The sequence below is a fragment of the Ranitomeya variabilis genome, chromosome 2 (assembly GCF_051348905.1).
Source record: "Ranitomeya variabilis isolate aRanVar5 chromosome 2, aRanVar5.hap1, whole genome shotgun sequence".
NCBI lineage: Eukaryota > Metazoa > Chordata > Amphibia > Anura > Dendrobatidae > Ranitomeya > Ranitomeya variabilis.
This window is the reverse complement of record NC_135233.1, coordinates 1,036,888,492-1,036,896,487: the sequence shown is the minus strand read 5'-3', so window position 1 is coordinate 1,036,896,487 and position 7,996 is coordinate 1,036,888,492. Positions and strand designations below refer to the sequence as shown.

General features: G+C 40.3%; 1 long non-coding RNA gene across 1 annotated transcript; it reads right to left on the bottom strand.

Annotated features, from left to right (window-relative positions):
- Positions 1 to 619: 619 nt before the first annotated feature.
- Positions 620 to 6,494, bottom strand: LOC143810170 (uncharacterized). The gene is made up of 3 exons (XR_013222685.1): positions 6,199 to 6,494; positions 2,512 to 2,626; positions 620 to 1,056 (listed from the first exon to the last, which is right to left on the bottom strand). It is a non-coding gene; the product is annotated as an uncharacterized LOC143810170 (long non-coding RNA).
- Between the last annotated feature and the right edge of the window lie 1,502 nt (positions 6,495 to 7,996).

Sequence of the window (7,996 nt, the reverse complement as noted above, 5' to 3'; positions counted from 1 at the left end):
TTGCCTTCAGACCGGCCAGACTCTGCCTGCCCTGTGATCTGGTGCTCTGGACTGTGGACACTGAAGCCTTCAGTAAAGGTAAAGAGACTGCAACCTTGTGTCCTCATTATTCACGGCAGCTCACACCATCACCATCTACACCTCTGGGAAGCCCTGGGGATACACTTCACCTGTGGGAAGGTATACCATCTAGCTGCCAGTACATCACCCCAGCGGACCCCTAAGCAGCGTCGGTCACTCTGACCGAATACCACAGGTGTCGTCACGAACATTATCCCTTTAAAGACCTTTCCCCCATTTATGACGGACGTCCCTAGGGCCACGGACTGGGTCAGCCACCGTGACAACCCCACCGAGAACCGAAGGACCCGGCACCGAGTACCCCACTGCCCTACTGGGGGTGATCCATAAGGGTGCTATCCGTGAAAACCACGGATAACACTTGTACGTGAAAAACTGACTGACTTTATTTTTTATTTTTGGGGGTTTAAGTTATTTATGTACTATCATTTTTAAATATTCCTTATAGTGTTCCGTTATTATTTTTTCTAAGATGACCTGTCAACTTTCTTGATATGCCTATTATGAAGACACAGGGTGAGGGTAAAACAGTGTGGCAATACTTTATTGAAGCACAAAACAGGCAAATAAAGCATAGAACAGTCCCAGCAAATACTCAAGATGGTGCAAAATTACAGAGTCTCACCAATCTGCTGCATCACTGGGATAAGAGCAGCTGTGAATTCAGAGTTTCCAGGGATAACTACCCCCACCTGTGGCAAGCATAGAGAGGAAGTAATGACAAGCATAAGAAGCTGACATTGATGTACAAGGCCAGGTAACCAGAGGGTTAAATCCTTGATTCTCCAAACATCTCCATGAAGCCATGTGACCGGTGGGTCCGAATTCTGGCTTTCCCAAATGGATCCATCGGGCTCAGGTGACCAGTGGGTCCAAATCCTGGCTCTAAATGATTATGAACTTGTTTTGCTTGCATTATTTATTTGAGGTCTGCAAGCAATGCATTTTTTTGTTATTTTGACAATTTCTCATTTTCTGAAAATAAATACAAAATTTATTGCTTGGAACTTCGGAGACATGTTGTCAGTAGTTTATAGAATAAAAGAACAATTTACATTTTACTCAAAAATAAACCTATAAGGAGAAAAATCAGACATATGGAAAATTTTGCAGTGGTCTCTTCATTTTTGCCAGAGCTGTATACTGCAATTTTTTACATATTAAAAATTATAAAAAGAAGAATGGGCTGATATAAAATTTGGGCACCCTTGGAGATTTGTGTGCTCAGATAACTTTGACCAAGGTATCAAACCTTAATTAGCCTGATAGGGTTATGGCTTTTTCACTATCACCATTAGGAAAAGCCAGGTGATGAAAATTTCTCAGCTTTATAAAAACCCAGTCTGCTCTAACCTTGTGCCAAAAATCAGCAGCCATGGGTTCTCCTAAGCAGCTGTCTGAAAATGGTGGAGGCCCACAAAGCAGAAGAAGTCTATAAGAAGATAGCAAAGTATTTTCATGTTGCCTTTTCCTCAGTTTTAAATGTAATTAAGAAATGGCAGTTGACAGGAATAGCGGAGGTCAAGATAAGGTGTGGAAGACCAAGCAAAATTTCAGTGAGAACTGATTGTAGGATTGCTAGAGAGGCAAATCAGAACCTCTGCTTGACTGCAAAAGACCTATTGAAAGATTTTGTAGAATCTGGAGTTGTGGTACATTGTTCTACTACTCAGAGACACCTGCACAAATATGGCCTTCATGGAAGAGTCATCAGACGAAACCTCTCCAGTGTACTCACCATAAAATTCAGTGTTAGAAGTATTGCAAAGAACATCTACACAAGCCTGATGCATTTTAAAAACAAGTCCTGTGTACCAATGAGTTTAAAATAGAACTGTTTAGCCACAATGATCAAAGGTATGTGCGGAGAAAAAAAGTGCACAGAATTTCAGGAAAAGAACATCTCCCCAACCAGTAAGCATGGGAGTGGATCGATCATGCTTTGGGGTTGTGTTGAAGCTAATGGATTCAATGACATTTCAACAAATTCTTGATGCAAACATAACAAGTCTAAATCCATAATAGACAACCTCAAAAGGTGCAAGCTGAAGGTTTTACAATGGCCTGCACTGTCCTCTGATCTGAACATCATTGACAATCTTTGGCCAGACCGCAAAGCAGCAGTGCATACTTGCAAAAGGGGGTGTTACTAGGTACTGACCATGCAGGGTACCCAAAATTTTGTATCAGCCCACTTTTTTTTTTGTAATTTGTAAAATGTAAAATATGAAAAAAAAAATATATAAAAAATAAATAAATAAATACTGGTCAGAAGAACCTAAAATGGGACAATTAAACTCATAAATAGCAAAATAATTACCATATTTAATTTTCAAATCGTATCACTTTCTGGTCTAAGAGTTTGTGGAAATTCTGCCTAACAACCAAACATTTACAGCACAATGTGTCATGTACCACAAGATTACTCACATACACTGCAGCATACTGGGCCGTTCACTACTGTGGGACATCAGAGCGTACATGTGCATCTAGTCCAAGAGCCACAAGAAAGTTTCAATATCACACTAGACTGCCACATCCTGTTCTTTAAAACAAAGAAAATGGGTAATGTTTCCTTTATCTTTATTACTTTCTAAACAAAAAAAAAAAAAGTATTCCGGGATCCGAATAATTTTACCATAAAAGTGTAAAATTATATAGTTTAAATTTTGAAAAGCTCCACATTCCTGCAAAAAATCATGGTACATTTTTTCATGATAAATTCTTTCTTCTTTCTAAGAACTGATTTTGAAGTTAACATAACATTTTTATTCTGGAAAATGAAAGAAAGAAATGATATAATATACATGTATGATTCTGCTTAAGTGACAAAACTAAACCAGGCTAATAAGACAGTTCTTTTAATATAATAATTTATTCCCCCTTAAAACGAATCTGTCAGTAGGTTTTTGCCACCTAATCTGAGAGCGACATAATTCCAGGGGTGTGTCACCTATTGGGCTGCTTGCTGTAGTTTTGATAAAATCACTGTTTTATCAGCAGGAGATTATCACTAGAGGACTAGTAAACCTGCTGCTATGTAGTCCTCCATATTCATGAGCTCTGTATAACCCCGCCCCCACCACTGATTGGCTGTTTTCTGTGCTTACTGTGCATAAGCAGAAATTTGCCAATCAGTGGTGTGGACGGAGTTATACAGAGCTCAGCATCCAGAGAGCTGGTAGATCTGCAGATACGTTCCTTGAATCAGGGTCCCTTCCTCTACATGATGCTGCTCTCAGATGGGGAAGCAAAATCTGGTAACGGATTCCCTTTAAAATGTCGAAATCCTTGAGGTATCAGTGATTTTCCTTTTCTATCTTTTCTAGTAATATTCCCGTGAACTCACGATTGCAGGGATCTTTTCTCAGCCTTGTGCCTTGGTTAGGAGAATTGAGTCTTACCTTTCTACTTGTAATCTTGCTCTATCAGTGCTGATTGGACAGCAGGTACGGACTGGGGCTGGAATCAGGTCCTGGCATTTGAAATCACACAGGCCCATGCTGTCCCCGTCCCCATGAACCAGATGGGCTATATTACTAATATTACCCTGGATGAAGGAAAGGAAGATTTTCTACAAGACCAATATTTCTAATGATACCTGTAGCCTGCTGGGGTAAGTGACGAGTCAGCAACTTTGTGCTCCATCACAACTCTTAACGGTATGGGGGTCTTGAGAACACCGATTCTGTTAACAATGTAGCAGACAAGGCAGCCCATGACCAGACAGGCCCTTCTGGCATTTGCCAGAATTGCCAAATGGCCAGTCCGGCCCTGTTGGACAGTGTTAAAGTGTGTGAGGACATGAGCTATTAACAAAGGGAATGGTAATACCCAGTTGCCAATTTATTTATACATTTCCAAGATGGATAACAGAGGGGTAACAGAGGAATAGTGTACTGTAGACTTGTATTTTTCTGAGAAACAAGTACTTATAAAACGAGACTTGTCAGTAGGGCTGTTCATCAAATAGTTTCCTGGAAAAGCTCAATGCCAAAAGTTATATTTTATATTGTAGCTCCGATTATGGCTGTCATGTAAGGAGATAATGACTCTCGCTGATTTGTGCTCAGGAAGGGTGCTCAGAAGGCCACAAGTACATAGTCATGGCGTTCTCTGATGTAGTTGCATTATGGATGATAGTAGGTCTGGCACAAGGTATTTTGGTGCTCTAGGCAGATTAACCTGATAGCGCCCCTCGATGAACCTTCAGCACTCCAAGCAAAGGAATTGTTCAGAGACTAAGGCAAAAGGACCCCTATCGCATACCTCCCGTCCTATGGGTCAGTTAACAAGCTCTAACGACCACTTCCACTAGAATTCTTACCTTTTCACCCAAAAATACCAGAAGTAAAAAAAAAAGTGATGTACTTTGGGGATGAGGGTCAACAGTGAGTACATTTTCAAAGTTAGATACAGAATCATTGACTGTGCGTGGACCAAGGGACAAATGGTAATATTCATCCGTAACGTTCTATATTTTAAATGTCAGACTCAAAAAACATTTATGGAAACGAATTTACCTTAACTATAATGAGGGCTATTTTGTTTCAATTAAGGTTTCCATCATTTGATAGATACCCTAATGGGAAATAAACAGACCACTTTATAGATAAAGGCATACCGATACGGGTAATTGTTTTTAAGTCCATTTTGTGACAATTTGCAGCAAAACTTATGGTGGTTATGGTGCTGGTTCCTGTACTGATGGTGGTTTTGGTGCCATATTGTGTTGTATATACATGAATACAGCACCAGATCTACCATTAGTACATGAATACATCAACAGAACCACTAACAGTAAATTAATGCATCACCAAAACCTCAATCAGTGCATGAATACATCACAAGAACCACTGTGAGTAAATAAATGCAAAACCAGTACCACCATCTGAATATGAATACATCGCCAAGCTTATAACAGCAATCAATTGTAATTTCAAGTCAGACCCAAAGACATTTGTATCTCATGAACCTACAATTCTGAGTACATTCCTAACAATGGTGAAGAGATACAGGGAGTTGTTGTTATCAGTCTTTATCAGACTGCGGACCATACAGGACCCACAGTACTGATGAGACGTAGTCAGTAGGGTTGAGCGAAACGGGTCGGCAATTTTCAGAAGTCGCCGACTTTTGGCAAAGTCGGGTTTCATGAAACCCGACCCGACCCCCGTGTGGGGTCGGCCATGAAGTCGGCGATCTTCTGAATCTGGAATCGGAATTCCGATACCGATTCCCGATATGTTTAAGATATCGGGAATTGGTATCGGAATTCAGATTTAAGTGTAAAATAAAGAATTAAAATAAAAAATATCGCTATACTTACACTCTGATGCGCCCTGGTACTAAGCGGGAACCTTTCTTCCTTAGAATCAGCCTTCCAGGACCTTGCGGTGACGTCGCGGGGACGTCGCGGCTTGTGATTGGTCGCGCGAGCGGTCACATGGGCGGCCGCGCGACCAATCACAAGCCGCGACGTCACCGTGACGTCACCGAAGGTCCTGGAAGGGCTGATTCTTAGGAAGGAAGGCTGCCGGAAAGAAGCAGGGCGCGTCCGAGGTTGAGTATATACCTAATAGGAATATACTCACCCTCGGCTTCTTTCCGGCAGCCTTCCCTCCTAAGAATCAGCCCTTCCAGGACCTTCGGTGACGTCATGGTGACGTCGCGGCTTGTGATTGGTCGCGCGAGCGGTCACATGGGCGGCCGCGCGACCAATCACAAGCCGCGACATCACCGCGACGTCACCGCAAGGTCCTGGAAGGCTGATTCTAAGGAAGGAAGGTTCCCGCTTAGTACCAGGGCGCATCAGAGTGTAAGTATAGCGATATTTTTTATTTTAATTCTTTATTTTACACTTAAATATGGATCCCAGGGACTGAAGGAGAGTTTCCGCTCCTTCAGACCCTGGGAACCATTGGAAACCCAATGCACTGCATTGGGTTTCGAGTTTCGGCCGACCCCGACCCCGACTTTTTTATAGGATCGGCCGATTTCACTCGACCCGACTTTTGAAAAAGTCGGGTTTCGTGAAACCCGACCCCATCCTATAAAAGTAAAGGTCGCTCAACCCTAATAGTCAGTATCAACAAGTAAACACGTACATTCATGTACCTTAAAGATTACATCTTCTCTGATTGAGTCTTTTTTTCCGCCTCCATCTTGTCCAGACGCCATGATGACTTTTTCACATCCACAGCTCATCTCTTCAGATTCACGCTTCTCTGGTCTTCTGGTAGCACATCCCGACACACTGCTCTTAAAAATAAGAGTGATATTAAAATGCCCTCTTCATGAAACATATCTGTCCATACTATGCCCTATATAAGCCTTTGACGTATAGTTCCAGAGATATAGGAATAATTATTTAAGGATCAAAATATGCTAATTTATATGGTCTTCGCTCATGGAGTCATTGTGCAGAACAGCTTATTGACTTATCCCACAGAGAATCCTGTAAAGCAGACCTCCTTGGTAAAGACCATAAAAATTACATATTGGGTGCACTGTATGAGAAGGATTATATCTCTGGAACAGTATGGCAGATTTTAAAATAAAAAAAATTAAAAATTAAAAAAACCCCATAATATTTATTGAGCAGCAAGAATAAAATTAGAGCAAAAACTGGCCACTTTTGACCCGGTGATACGCCTTCTTTAATTATTGCTCAGTCTTCACAAACTTCTGAATCTTTGTGATTTATTTAATCACCTTATTTTGCTTTCTTCTCTCCCAAACTCCATGCTGAAAATACTGTTTTATCTTGGGGAGTATAGATAAACACTGGCGCTCTGCGAACGACTAACCCGAGGGTGAGATTTGTATAGAGAGCCGCTGGCGATTAAAGCAGGTTCTGTGCCTACCTGCTGAAAAACCAAAACCTAATAGAAATCAAGAATAAATCGCCGCGCTACACCATATATGTGAAGGGGTGGGGGTGGAATTACGAAGGTGTCAGATATATGGATGAAGAACAACTTACTGTGGTTGTGCCCAGGATACGGATTTGGTGAAAGGTGCTTAGTTCAAAAAGGGGTGATAGTCCCAGATTAAATGGGATAGGGTATGTTCTCCGCTATAGAAAAAGGGAGTTTTTATCAACAAGACCTTAAATGAGACTTAGATAGCGCGGTGATTTATTCTTGACTTCTATACTGTTTTATCTCCCCTGTCCATGTACAGTACTTAGAGAAGCTGATTTGAGCTGTAGCTGTACCCAAAATCCATGCTCCATTGTGAGCTTCTATGTTCCCCTCCTCCATACTTAGAGACGATTTTCAAACACTCTCCCTGTCTGAACATGGATAAGGGGAGCAGAGAAACTCACGCTGGAGTTTGGATTTTCGAACAGCTATAGGTCAAATCAGCTACTTGAACAAGGTAGTTAAAACAGCACTTTCAGTGGGAAGTATGGCAAAAAAGGAAGAAAAATAAAAATAAGGTAATGGAGTATATGCCAAAGAACCAGAACTTTGCAAAGATTGATCAATAATAATAATAAAAAGTTGTTACTTGTTACTCTGTAATAAAATTCGAAATAAAAGAATGACACGTCAAAAAATAAAATATATTTAAATAACATTTAGTAAAAAATAACCGAAACCTAAAAAACTAGTACACTATACTTTGTTTATAAATGTCACGATTTGGAGAGTAAATTTACCATGAAATTCATACTGCATGATAAATGATGTTAATCAAAATCCTCCAAAAAATATCAGAAATTAAAAAAAGAGACTCTGACTTATGAAAAATAATAATCACTGTTTTCATAAAAAAATAGCAGATATCTTGAAATGAATTAATAAAAGAAACCTTAGTGTTCTTGCAGATTATGTGAATTGCCAAATAAATTTAATATATTATTTATACTGTTTTTTTTTAAAAATAGTGAAAAATTGAATTCAATGAA